Source organism: Panthera tigris, chromosome A3, assembly GCF_018350195.1.
Source record: "Panthera tigris isolate Pti1 chromosome A3, P.tigris_Pti1_mat1.1, whole genome shotgun sequence".
Taxonomy (NCBI): Eukaryota; Metazoa; Chordata; class Mammalia; order Carnivora; family Felidae; genus Panthera; species Panthera tigris.
Window position 1 is genome coordinate 13,222,173 of NC_056662.1, and position 11,439 is coordinate 13,233,611.

Consider the following 11,439-nt stretch of genomic DNA (forward strand, 5'->3'; position numbering starts at 1 on the left):
CCTCGTCCTCGTGGCCGAGCTGGAGGCAAGGGGCAGGGGCCCCCTCGGAGCCGCCAGAGGCACCAGCCCCGCCAACCCCGTGGTTCCGGACTTCTGTCCCCCCAAACTGTGAGAAGACCGTTCTCTGTGGTTTGGAGCCCCCGGTTTGTGGCGACTTGTCAAGGCAGCCCTAGGAAACGGATACAGAAGCCAGTAGAAGCTTCTAGGACAGAGCACATGGTCTGACTTCCATTCTGGCCGAGCCAGGCAGTCCGGAGGGACTGGAGGGACGGGCCTCACGGCGTTCTTGCCGAAGAGCCTCACATGTGGGGTTCACCTGCCCCTCAGGCCATTCGACCTGCTCGCGCTCGGGGAGCCTTTCTGGGCCCCCGACCCCTCCCCCCCCCCAGCTCTGTCTCCTCAGAACCCACTGCTTCTCGTCATGTGTCCTCTGGCCTATTTGTGCCACCTGTCCCTACTGTCCTCGGCCGTGTGTCAGGGGAGGAGAAGTCCCGAAAGCCTCCCCTCAGCCGGTGCACACAGCACAGCGGGCTACGCGGGTCCCTCTAACCGAGCAGCAGCCCCGGGGCCTCAGATGTGAAGCAAATCACTTGTCCTCCTGAGACTCGGTTCACGAAATTGCAAAGGGAATGGGTTTGACTAAGCGATTTCCAAGGGCTCCTTCTGACTCCAATGTTCCAGGATTCCAATTTCAGAATTCTTAAGATTCCATTCTATTGTTCTTCCCAGTCCTTCAGTGACTCAACGAATGCAGATCAAGAACCGAATCTGTCCTCAGAGCAGGAATCCAACAGCAGACAGACAGACAGAGGGGGTTCCGGCTCTCACGCGGTTGCCATTCCTGTGGGTGCAAAAGGCGATGAATAATCAATCTCAGATGGAGACAGCTGTGCAGGAAATAGGGACAGGATGTAGGGTGCAGACAGCTTCCGTGGGCAGGTGGTCACAGCTACTATCTGAGGAGGTGACACTTGAGCAGAGACTGGAAGGGCATGAGGCAGCAGGTCTTGGGGAAGTGGGGGTGGCATGTGCAAAAGCCCTGAGGCAGGGAGACTTGGGGTTTGCAGGGGGAGCCAGGAGGCCGGTTCCCTGAGAGGGAGGGAGGGGAGGCAATCGGAGATGATTCCACGGAACCCACAGGAGTCGTGCTGGGCTCTGCAGGTGCAACAGGAAGTGGGGTCCCCTTCCTCCACCGACACATGTACTCAAGGGGACGTGTCTCGTGTGGATCTCACGGGGTTCACTCTCACTCTGGGAGCGTGTAGAGCCTAGATCTGGGCATGGGGCCAGGAGGCCAGCAGGAGGAGCCGTCCGGCTGCGGTGGTGACCCAAGCGAGGACGCGGGTGACGGCAGGGGACAGAGGGGCAGACAGACTGGAGACTAGTTTGAGTTTTGTGGACTGGACGCGGGCCGGAAGAAGAGGGAGGCCCACAGGATGACACGTGGGCAGGTCCCTGGCCTGAGTGACAGGCGTTTGGCGGCCCCACCGACCGAGGAAGGGAACCCGGGTCTCGTGCAGCGCCGTCGAAAACTCCCGGATCTGGAAGCCAGAGTGGCTCTTCCTCCGGAGCAGCTGGGGCGCCTCCCTCAGGCCCGAGGGGGCCGGGAGGCGGTGGGCACCTCGCCAGCCCAGGACCGACCCCGATCTGGACGTGGGGCAGCATGGAGCCCGGTGCCGGGAGGGGGGTGCTGCCCGGGGCAGAGCCAGGCCCCAGACTCACGGAGGAAACTGAGGGGCCGGCGATCACCTGCCACGATCCTCCCGGACCCCCCACCACGGGCAGGGGAGGGGCGTCCTTAGGCGGCGGGTGTGCCCAGAACACCCCACGCCGGCCCTGTGGACGCACCACCCCTGGAAACGGGGAGACGACTCGACCGCAGGAAAACGTCAAGGTTTCAGCCTCTCGGCATCATCGAGGACACGCTCTGCCTTCGTCCGGCTGCTCTGCTTCTCAGAGGACTCGTGCCTTCGCGGCGCTTCTGGGCTGCAGTTTGAGCAAAGGCAGAAAGAGGAACGAAGAGGGGGTGAGAAGGAGGGACGGAGAGAACGGGGACAAAGGAGACAGAGGCCTCTCGGCTCCCAGATGAGGAACGAGAGTCCAGGTGTGTTCAGAGGGGCTGTGGACAGGCCACCAGACGGTCCCCGGCTTCGCTTGTTTACGGTTTTGAGACGTTGGTGTCGCTTGATGGTGGATGCTGGGCCCACATCCCCCTAAGGACCCAGCTCTCCTGCATATTTCGTCCTTGGGGACGCGAGTAACTTCCTCAAGTCGGCACCAGAAACCCCCTCTCGCGTTAAGAACTCCCCGCATGGTAACAGCCCAGACCCGGGGCCCCACTGTGTGCGGGACTCAAATCCTCTGCGCGTCAGCCCAGCAGGCCCTCCCAGAGCTCGGGGAAGGAAGGCCAGCTCTCGGCCCCTCTCCCAGCGGGGAAGGAGTGTGCAGGGACGGGGACGACTTCCCGGGGACTGTGGCCTGGGGAGCAGGGGTGGGGGCCCGGCCCCTGCCCTTCCACCAGCCCCTCTTCCTTCCGGGAGGCCCCCCTGAGGAGCTGGTGTCCCACATTCTGGGCGAACGGACCTTCGCTCCTGGTTGACCTTGGCCTTAGGGGACCTACCTGGATGTGGACAGAGGGTTCCCGGGAGGCAGGGGCCGCCTTTCCTTCATGAGTCCAACTTCTGGGCGGAGCCAGAGCAGGGACCTGGCCCGGCGGAGCTCCGCCTTGGCCCGCAGCTGAGCCCCGGGCGCCGACCCTGCAGGTGCCGCGGCCACCGGCCCCCCCCCCAGCCGCCCACCTGCAGCCTCACAGCCAGAGGGAAGCAGAGGACGGGCGCTGCCCGCGGCGGGGCCTCCCGTGTCGCAGCCACGAGGCCTCCTCAGGAAGCCTCCCGACGGCATCCGGGAGCCCGTGTGTCACAATCGCGGGCCTCCCTGCTGTGGGGAAATCGTACATTTCCCCTGGCGGAAAATAATGAAAACCAAGCAGGTGCATGTGGACCCGTGCCGGGCGGCTTCTTCCCTGTCACGCGTATTCAGTCGCACAAAGGAGGAGTGTTCGTTATTCACATAAGCAAAGTTCCAGGTTCAGGGGAGAGATCATCCTCCACCGTTTTCTAAGGCCTGGCTTTTTGATACTTTCTCTCCTGGGAAGGTTACAATCTTGTGATCACAACCGTGCCTCCTAACGACCCTGGAGGGAATCATACGAATGTTTGAAGGCCTTTCCTCTCTTCATGTACACATAACAATATGTATTTTCAAGGCCCTTTGTATTCCTTCGAGAAAAAAAAAGAGTTCATAATAGCAGATTTCCCAGATGTTATTGAGGAAGGAGATGGGACTTACTCTTTTTTAAAACAGAATTTGTTTCACAGCAGCAAGAGACAAATAACATAGAGCATGAACAGAAGTGTAAAACAGAAGGAAAATCGCTTTTTTTATATATATAAACAGTAAGAGAACGCATAACAGAACGTGTTCATGGATTCCGAGTCTCGCCAAAATGAAAATCGTTTTTAAGAAAATATTTGAAATATCTCTGGAAACCTGGAGTGTGTCACATTCCAATGTCTTTAGTGGACATGCGGCCATCAGGGAATTAAAGGCAATTTTTAGGAAGGAATGAAAGCTAAAGTAGAGTCGATTTTTGATTCCTTAATGGATGAGAAGAAAACCTTTGGACCGTAAAAAGGAAGTCCAAATAAAATAGTACTCATTTTGAAGTTTCAAAAAAATTAAGATATGATTTTTATTTTTATTTTGTGTCTCTTTTTCTGCCAGGCATTACTAATTATGCATGTTGTATTTATAGAGGCAGGAAGCGGGGGGGGGGGGGGCGCCTGGGTGGCTCCGTTGTTTAAGCGTCCGACTTGAGTGAGCTCAGGTCATGATCTCACAGTCCATGGGTTCGAGCCCTGGGTCGGGCTCTGTGCTGACAGTCAGCTCGGAGCCTGGAGCCTGCTTCAGATTCTGTGTCTCCTTCTCTCTCGGCCCCTTCCCTGCTCGCTTTCTGTCTGTCTGTCTCTCTCTCTCAAAAATAAATAAACATTAAAAAACATTTTAAAAAATATGCTAAAGGTAGGAAGGTGCAGAGAGAACTCACCAGTCCTTGTGTGGCCCTTTGTGGCCTGGCCTTGAAGGTAACACATCAAAACAAGACCGCTCAGATTCACAGAGAAGGGGTACAGACCCACCTCTCATAGGAGTATCCAAAACCGTGCAGCCACGTTTTAAAACTACCGTGCACGATATCAGCATTGCACCCTAAGATTGGCTTTTTCTGTCTTCCCGTTTCGCTCTGTGCAGTCCCCAGACCGCCTCCCTAAACCACCTACCTGCCTACAGGTCCTGGCCTCCAGCTCAGCTTGTGGGGAAACCCCAGCGACGACACTGTCCAGAAAAGCTAAACAGAGTCAATTTTTGATTCTGCTGTTGGACGTCGTGTCGACCCCAGACGACTTGGGACCTCGGGCTTTTTGGATGAGGCGGAGTTTAGGTAGAAAGTGGTTCCACCTTGAACCTGCTTCAGCTGGAATGTGGGTTTTTGTTTGTTTTTCTTTTTGTCTTTGGGAGAAAAGCAAATTCACCCAGGAGTAAATGTCCACATGAACACATGCGCCACTTTCTTTCACAAGATGCTTTATCTTCCACTTTTTAAATCTCTCCTGTGAGTGGCTTCCCGCGTTCCCCGAACGTTGCGTTATTTGGAAGAACTTTTTAATTATGCGGTCATTCTTCCTCAATTTTCTGATGCCTCAGCATGAATCAAAGGGAGGTGACTTGGCTTCATAAGCCCTTCGTCACATGTGGCAGGGTCCGGTCTGGCGCAAGCGACACCTTGTGCGAGCAGTCCCCTTACAGGCAAATCCCGTGAGAGGCGGAGCTGGCTTTCCCTGCCCTTGTTTCCCTGTGCCCCCATCCACCTTGAGCACGGAAATCTCAGAGCAGGTCAGACGCAGAGCTGGTGGAGTTCAAAGTACTCGCCATTTACTCAGAACTACGCGCAGGCTCTGATTTTTTTTTTTTCTCTCCTTCAGGCTGACTTATTTTATCTTACTCATGAAAGTGATTTTAAAAATTGGTTTGTCGTTGGGGCACCTGGGTGGCTCAGTCGGTTAAGCGTCTCTTGATTTCGGCTCGGGTCCTGATCTCCTGGTTCTCGGGATTGACTCCGCGTGGGGCTGTGCACCGACAGCATGGAGCTTGCTTGGGATTCTCTCTCTCTTTCTCTCTCTCTCTCTCTCTCTGCCCCTCCAGTCCGGCTCATGCACGTGCATGCTCTCTCTCTCTCTCTCTCTCTCTCTCTCAAAAACAAATAAATGAACGTTTTTAAAAACTTGGTTTGTTGTAAGTTAGCAATAGTACCAAAGTACCCAGGACACAAAGACCCCAAACGCTCACCAGGTGGACAGAAGAGGCACAAGACAGGGCGCCCCCATGCTGGTTGGGTTTCCACACAACTACCAACGGCCCTGTGGGATGAGAGGACACTACCTGGTCTACACGTCAGGAAACCTGAAGTTTATAAAACCACATCATGTTGAGTGTTTACTCTGTGTCCAGAAACCCTTCCAGGTGTGTATCAGGTATTAACCCATTCGATCCTTTCAATACTCTCTGAGGAAGACACGATTACCTTCCCCTCGGGGCACAAACAGGAGAAAACCGAGAGCCAGGGCGCCCATGTAACCAGCTGTGGGTGGTGCCAGCTCGCCTTGAACCCAGAACAAGCCATGCCCTGCGGGGCTCGTACGGTCGCCACGGAGCCCTGTCAAGAGGATGACGGAACAAGACCAAAAAGACAGAAGGAACCGCTTGAATTGTGGGGCTGCTTCTGCAAAGAAAACAGCAACCAGTCTCTTGCTGAGGGGACCCTGGTCATCGAAACCCATGCTGCGTTTGTATGGTTATGGAGGTGTTTCCAAAGTCTCCTCAAAATGGTTGCCTTATCTAGATCACGCTTGTACTACGATTTGCTCAACTGTTTCTTTAGTTTTGCTCCCTTTTTTACACAAATAATTGTGTCTGAACAGAAAACGATACCACAATTCTAAAAAAGTAAAACCACTAGCCTTTGCCGTTATAAACTGAAGGTAACTATAAGGAGAACACACGGTTTAAAAAAAAAAAAAAAAAAACTATCCAAATAACGGAAGCTGTACTTCCTATCACAGTGGATATGTAACACCCTTTTGGAAATATTGATTGAGATAAAGGATATTAGGTGTATACATTCTTACTATAGGATACAAAATATGAGTTTCACATTTAAAAAAATTTTTTTTAACGTTTATTTATTTTTGAGACAGAGAGAGACAGAGCATGAACAGGGGAGGGTCAGAGAGAGAGGGAGACACAGAATCCGAAACAGGCTCCAGGCTCTGAGCAGTCAGCACAGAGCTCGACACGGGGCTCGAACTCACAGACTGCGAGATCGTGACCTGAGCCGGAGTCGGCTGCTTAACCGACTGAGCCACCCAGGCGCCCCGAGTTTCACATTTTAATTCGACTCCTTAGGAAATTCGATTACAGTTTTAACTCTGTTCAGAGTTATCCTCGAGTAATCACTTCAAATCTTAATTTCAGAAACTTAACCAGCCAGTAAGGCCAGAATCCAGCAGAGCCCTAAAAAAACAACATGATGCACGAGGCGGAACTGAAAAACCCCCACAGCCTGTTCCCAAGCCCCAGCTGGTCTGCAGCCTGAACCACAAATGACCCGACAAGGCCAGCCAAGATCCGCCAAACCACAGTCAATAGCACAGACGCTTGAGGGTGAATATAAACATGGCCGCTCTAAGTCACTGAATTTTTTTTAAACTTATTTATTTTGAGAGACAGAGAGAGACAGAGAGAGAGAGAGCAGTGGAGGGGCAGAGAGAGGAGAGAGAGAGAATTCCAAGCAGGCACCGCGTTGTCAGTAGAGAGCCCGTTGTGGGGCTCAAACTCACAAACCATGAGATGATGACCTGAGCCGAAATCAGGAGTTGGACGCTCAACTGACTGAGCCTCCCAGGCGCCCCTAAGTCACTGAATTTGGAGGTGGTCCACATCACTATTGTGGTAAGAACTCATATACCTTCCGACTTAGAAAATGGGCCTTTCCTTGTCTGCCCTTCCTGGAGACCAGCTCCAAAGAGATACTTTGCACCATAGAGAGACAGAAGAGCCAGATGGTGGACACAGGATGAGGAGGGATTTCTCTGGCCACCAATAGGAGGAAACCAAGGTTTTCTCAAGCCTTATGCCAAGTTCACAAACCACTGCCCTTGAGCCACACAGTGTCCAGTGACGGGCCCTTACTGTGGATGACCGAAGGAGAAGACAACGAGAAAGAAAGAGAATGTTCTCTGGCTCATGCCACCCCCACCTTCCTGCTCTTTGCTCCTTAAAATAAATAACTCATGAACACGTTCACCCTGATCATCTGAGACAAGACAGAAATGGGGAGAGAAATGAATGTATCAATTAGGTACCGCTCACAGACCTGCTTCCTTTTTAGTTAGAGACTGTAATTAGAGTTCTGCGGTTTTCAAGTCAGTGAAATGCTAAGGGGAAGCGTGTCAGCTGGTTATAAAGAGATACCCAAAATAACATCACAGGGAATGGATCTTTTGATAAAATATTCCTAAAGGGTTTTAAGCTACATAACATTTTCTACCCCCAAATTGGCAGCTTCAGACCCCAGTTTGCAGACTTCCAGATCTCCGTGCCAGGATGGTTTTTTGATGTCGCAAAATGTGCCTACTGCTTACCTTCTCCCTCCGATGAATTATCTCTTTTGCATTTTACAGTTAATTTTAAACCTGAGACTGAGAACTTTGTTTAGTGCTGAGTCACTGATCCAGGAACGGCCCGATTTCCAGCTCTCTGGAGGCAAAGATATGGGGCCCGGGACCACAGAAAAGCCACAGTCAGCATATTCTTTACGAGACTAACACCAACGAAGCCTGCTGGCCAGACGAATCTCCAGCACGCCCTGAGAACGATTCCCCTTTACAGCTTTTCCTGGTAACAGAGAAAGGGCGGCTTCCTGACCACCTGTCAGAATCTTGACACGTCAAGAAATATTTAGCAAGCGTCCTGGGAATGGTTTAGGGGCCAATGAAAGAAGCACAAGGAGAAATCGCTCCCTTCGGGGAACCTACAGGATTTAGACAAAGACGAGACTTTCAAACCTACAGGAAGGACGTGTGTGTTGTCACTGTGTCAGAGGAACACCTTAAAAATTCAGAAGCCCTGAGCTCTCGCTCCGGAAAAGTGCTTCCATTATACACTGTGTGCTTTACTCAAGTATTCCTGCTTCCCAGCTAGAGCAAAGATGCTGTGAATTCGGAGTCTCATTTTTAGTAGTTTTCACAGCATCTACTGCCTTTTGAACCCGAGATTAAGAAGTCCTCAGAGGCACCTGGTGGCCCGGTCGGTTGAGTATCCAACTTCGGCTCAGGGTGTGATCTCCAGGCTCCTGAGTCCAAGCCCGGCATCGGGGTTGTTGCTGTTGGCATGGACCCTGCCTCGGATCTTCTGTCCCTCTCTCTCGGCCCCTCCCCGCTCATGCCTTCTCTCTCTCTCTCTCTCTCTCAAAAATCAATAAACCTTAAAAACAACAACAGCAGCAAAGAAGTCCTCAGCCAGTTCTGGCCCACAACCTGATGGATGATTCTAGAAAGCCCGACAAGAGAGAGCTCCATGCGGGCTGGGAGAGTTCAACAGAAGGAAAAGGCTTTATTTCGCGAGGGATCGTAATGTTCCCTTGCACAGGGGCTGTATTTTCTCAGAAGCTGACATCGCTTTCAGGCGTGAGGCCATGAGTGAAATATGACACGCGTTTTCTGTCAAAGCCAAGGGTGACCCGAACGCAGACCTGGGCTCGGCTTTCAGTTTGTGCCTGGCCAGACGCAGCTGCTGGAGAGGCCCCGTCTCTGGACGTGATCTGTAATCTCGAAGAGAGGAGAAAGGAGCGTAATCTTTCCTTATTAGTATTTGGAGGCCCCGCACATACACACACAGGCTCTTAGACACGTCTCTGCCCTGAATTGATCTGAGCAGAAATCCCAGGGCCGGAGTCTCTGAGGCCACGATAGCTACGGGTGGTGGGCACAGATACACCAGCCAGGGGCCAGCCCCTTCATTTACTTTGTCCAGGCCTGGCGACGGGAGGTATAAGCTGACCACAAACATTAACGCGTGACAAGTAGGCGATGGGACAGCCCACGGCGAGCGCCTGCTGAGCGAGGCGCCGCCTCTACACCCCTGCAGCACTGTTTTCCCCTCCCCACCTCCCTGCCCACCACCCCCAGAGCACCTCCAGGCTCCCCCTCAGATCCCCACCTCCCTCCCCAGCTCCCTGCAGTGCTCTGCAGAGCAGGGGTGAGGGCTGCGGGCTCGGCCTCCCACTCGGTGACCGTGGGGACCTCACCGCCCTCTGTGGTCTCAGTCCCCTCCTCTGTAAAATGGGTGTCCTGCTGGGCACTGGGGGCTTAACTGGGGTGCTCGGTGCTCTGTCCTGGGACCGCACCAGGATCAGCTCAGCCGACCCGAGCTCCGGTCACTTCCTCCAGGGCAGGCTCCCCAGCCCGGCTTTGCTCCCACAGCTCAGGCCTCCTTTCCTGCCCCCACGACACACGTGCTACAGGTTCCTTCCCGTCAGCGGACGTGCACATGCACCTAGACGCACACACGTAGACACACACGCCCCTAGACACACACACCCTTAGACACACACACATCTAGACACACACGCATCCGTGGAGCTTGTAGCCGCCACCATGGACACCGCGGGTCCGGCCGCCTCCCTCCCCCATTGTCACACTGTGCTCTCCCTCCGGGGGTCTCAGCCTCCCCATGACTTCAGGGGCCACGTACAGGCAGGTGACCCCTTCACCACACGCAGCCCAGACTCTCCTCCGGCTTTAGACCTGTGTGTCCACGTGAACGTCCCACGGTCACCCCCAGACGTGGCCTCTCTGGATGTCCCCCCTCACCGGCCGGTGACGCCATCCACCGGGTCCTTGCCGGGTCCTGGGCATCTCTCCTGTCCCCTCCCCTCCCTCGCATCCCAAACCTAATTCCCGCTGCGTCGGCTCCTGGGTATCTCTGGACCCTGCCCCGCCCCCACCGCTGCCATCACCCTCCCAGCTCGGGGGACCGCCTCTCTCACCGCGTGACCGCCTCGCCCCTCTCACGGATCCCCCTGGGCACACGCTCCGCCCACTCCACACCCCCGACGCGGCGACCACGTCCCGCCCCTGCTGAGCATCACGAGGCCTCCAGGCTGCTCCTAAGGACCCTGGGTGCTCCCGGCGTGGCCCCGGGCCCTGCGCTGTCCGCCCCCGCGCCCTCCCCTCCACCGCCTGCCCTCAGCGTCCTCGGACGTCGCTTCGCCGCCACGCGCCGCTCTCCTTCCCGAGCTGGCTGCACCCTGGTGCCTACGGGCCTTTGCACGCCGCGCCCCTGCTGGAACCGCCTTCCCTCGCTCTGTTCGGCAGGCAGGGTCCTCGCTGTCCCACCGGCCCCGGCGCAGCGGTCCCGCTCCCCGGAAGCCTCTCTGGGTGGGGGTCTCCTCCTTCCTGCCGTCCAGACTCACAGACCTCCCCCGAGACGGCACTGCTGCCCCCTGTCGTCGTTCCCGCGAGCAGAGGACGGTGGCCGCCTGGCCCACTGCCCAGGGCAGCGCCCAGCACGTGCTGGGGGTGGGGGTGGGGCTCAGCACGTGTCCGCTGAAAGAGCTAAGGTGTTGTTTCCCACATCTTAGCTCCCCAGCTCATCGTGAGCCTCCGAGAGGAGAGCTGGGACGCCCACTCTCTGGGTCCCCACGTCCCCCGCTCGCGGGTCACGCACGTTTGGCGGGCGATCGGCCAGCTCGGGCCCGCGGTCTCCGCGTTGACTGTTACCTGCTGCTTGTGCTCGAGGGAAACACCAAGGGCAGCGTCGGACACCGGACAGAAGAGCGACGCACGCGGGGCACCGGGGCGGCCGGCTGAGCGGACGCGAGCGCAGCCCGGTGTCCTGTCCACGTCAGAAGTGATTTAACGAGTGGGGGGCGTCTGGGCAGATGTCACAACCTGTGCGATTCTTTTTTCACATCAACGCTCCAGACGGGGGGAGGGGCTGTCCTTCTGCAGCGGGCCCTGCCAGGGAACAGCGATCAGAGAGAAAAATGCTCGCTGCCTCTCTCCAGCTTCTCGAGTCTCGACCGGATCGTTCGGAGATAATTGTCTGTGCGGCGGGGAGGCGCAGGAGAGGCCCCGACGTCAGCCGAGCCCTAGGCCTGCTCGAAAAATATGGGCGCTTGGGTCTCGAGGCGACGGTATTGATTTGTCCTCTGGCTGACGTGCGGGATGTGGAGACATGACTCCCTGGGGATTAACACGAGGCGCCCCGAGTGCCTGGCGGGGCTCTGACTGCTCCACAGACCTGCTGAATCTGGGTCCGGGG

At 55.5% G+C, this 11,439-nt stretch overlaps 2 long non-coding RNA genes across 2 annotated transcripts; both read right to left on the reverse strand.

Annotated features, from left to right (window-relative positions):
- Positions 1 to 400: 400 nt before the first annotated feature.
- LOC122236958 lies at positions 401 to 2,837 on the reverse strand. Its single transcript, XR_006215142.1, has 3 exons — positions 2,621 to 2,837; positions 1,849 to 1,986; positions 401 to 841 (listed from the first exon to the last, which is right to left on the reverse strand). It is a non-coding gene; the product is annotated as an uncharacterized LOC122236958 (long non-coding RNA).
- Positions 2,838 to 8,707: 5,870 nt separating this feature from the next.
- On the reverse strand, positions 8,708 to 10,892 carry LOC122236959. Its single transcript, XR_006215143.1, has 2 exons — positions 10,843 to 10,892; positions 8,708 to 8,935 (listed from the first exon to the last, which is right to left on the reverse strand). It is a non-coding gene; the product is annotated as an uncharacterized LOC122236959 (long non-coding RNA).
- Positions 10,893 to 11,439: the final 547 nt, after the last annotated feature.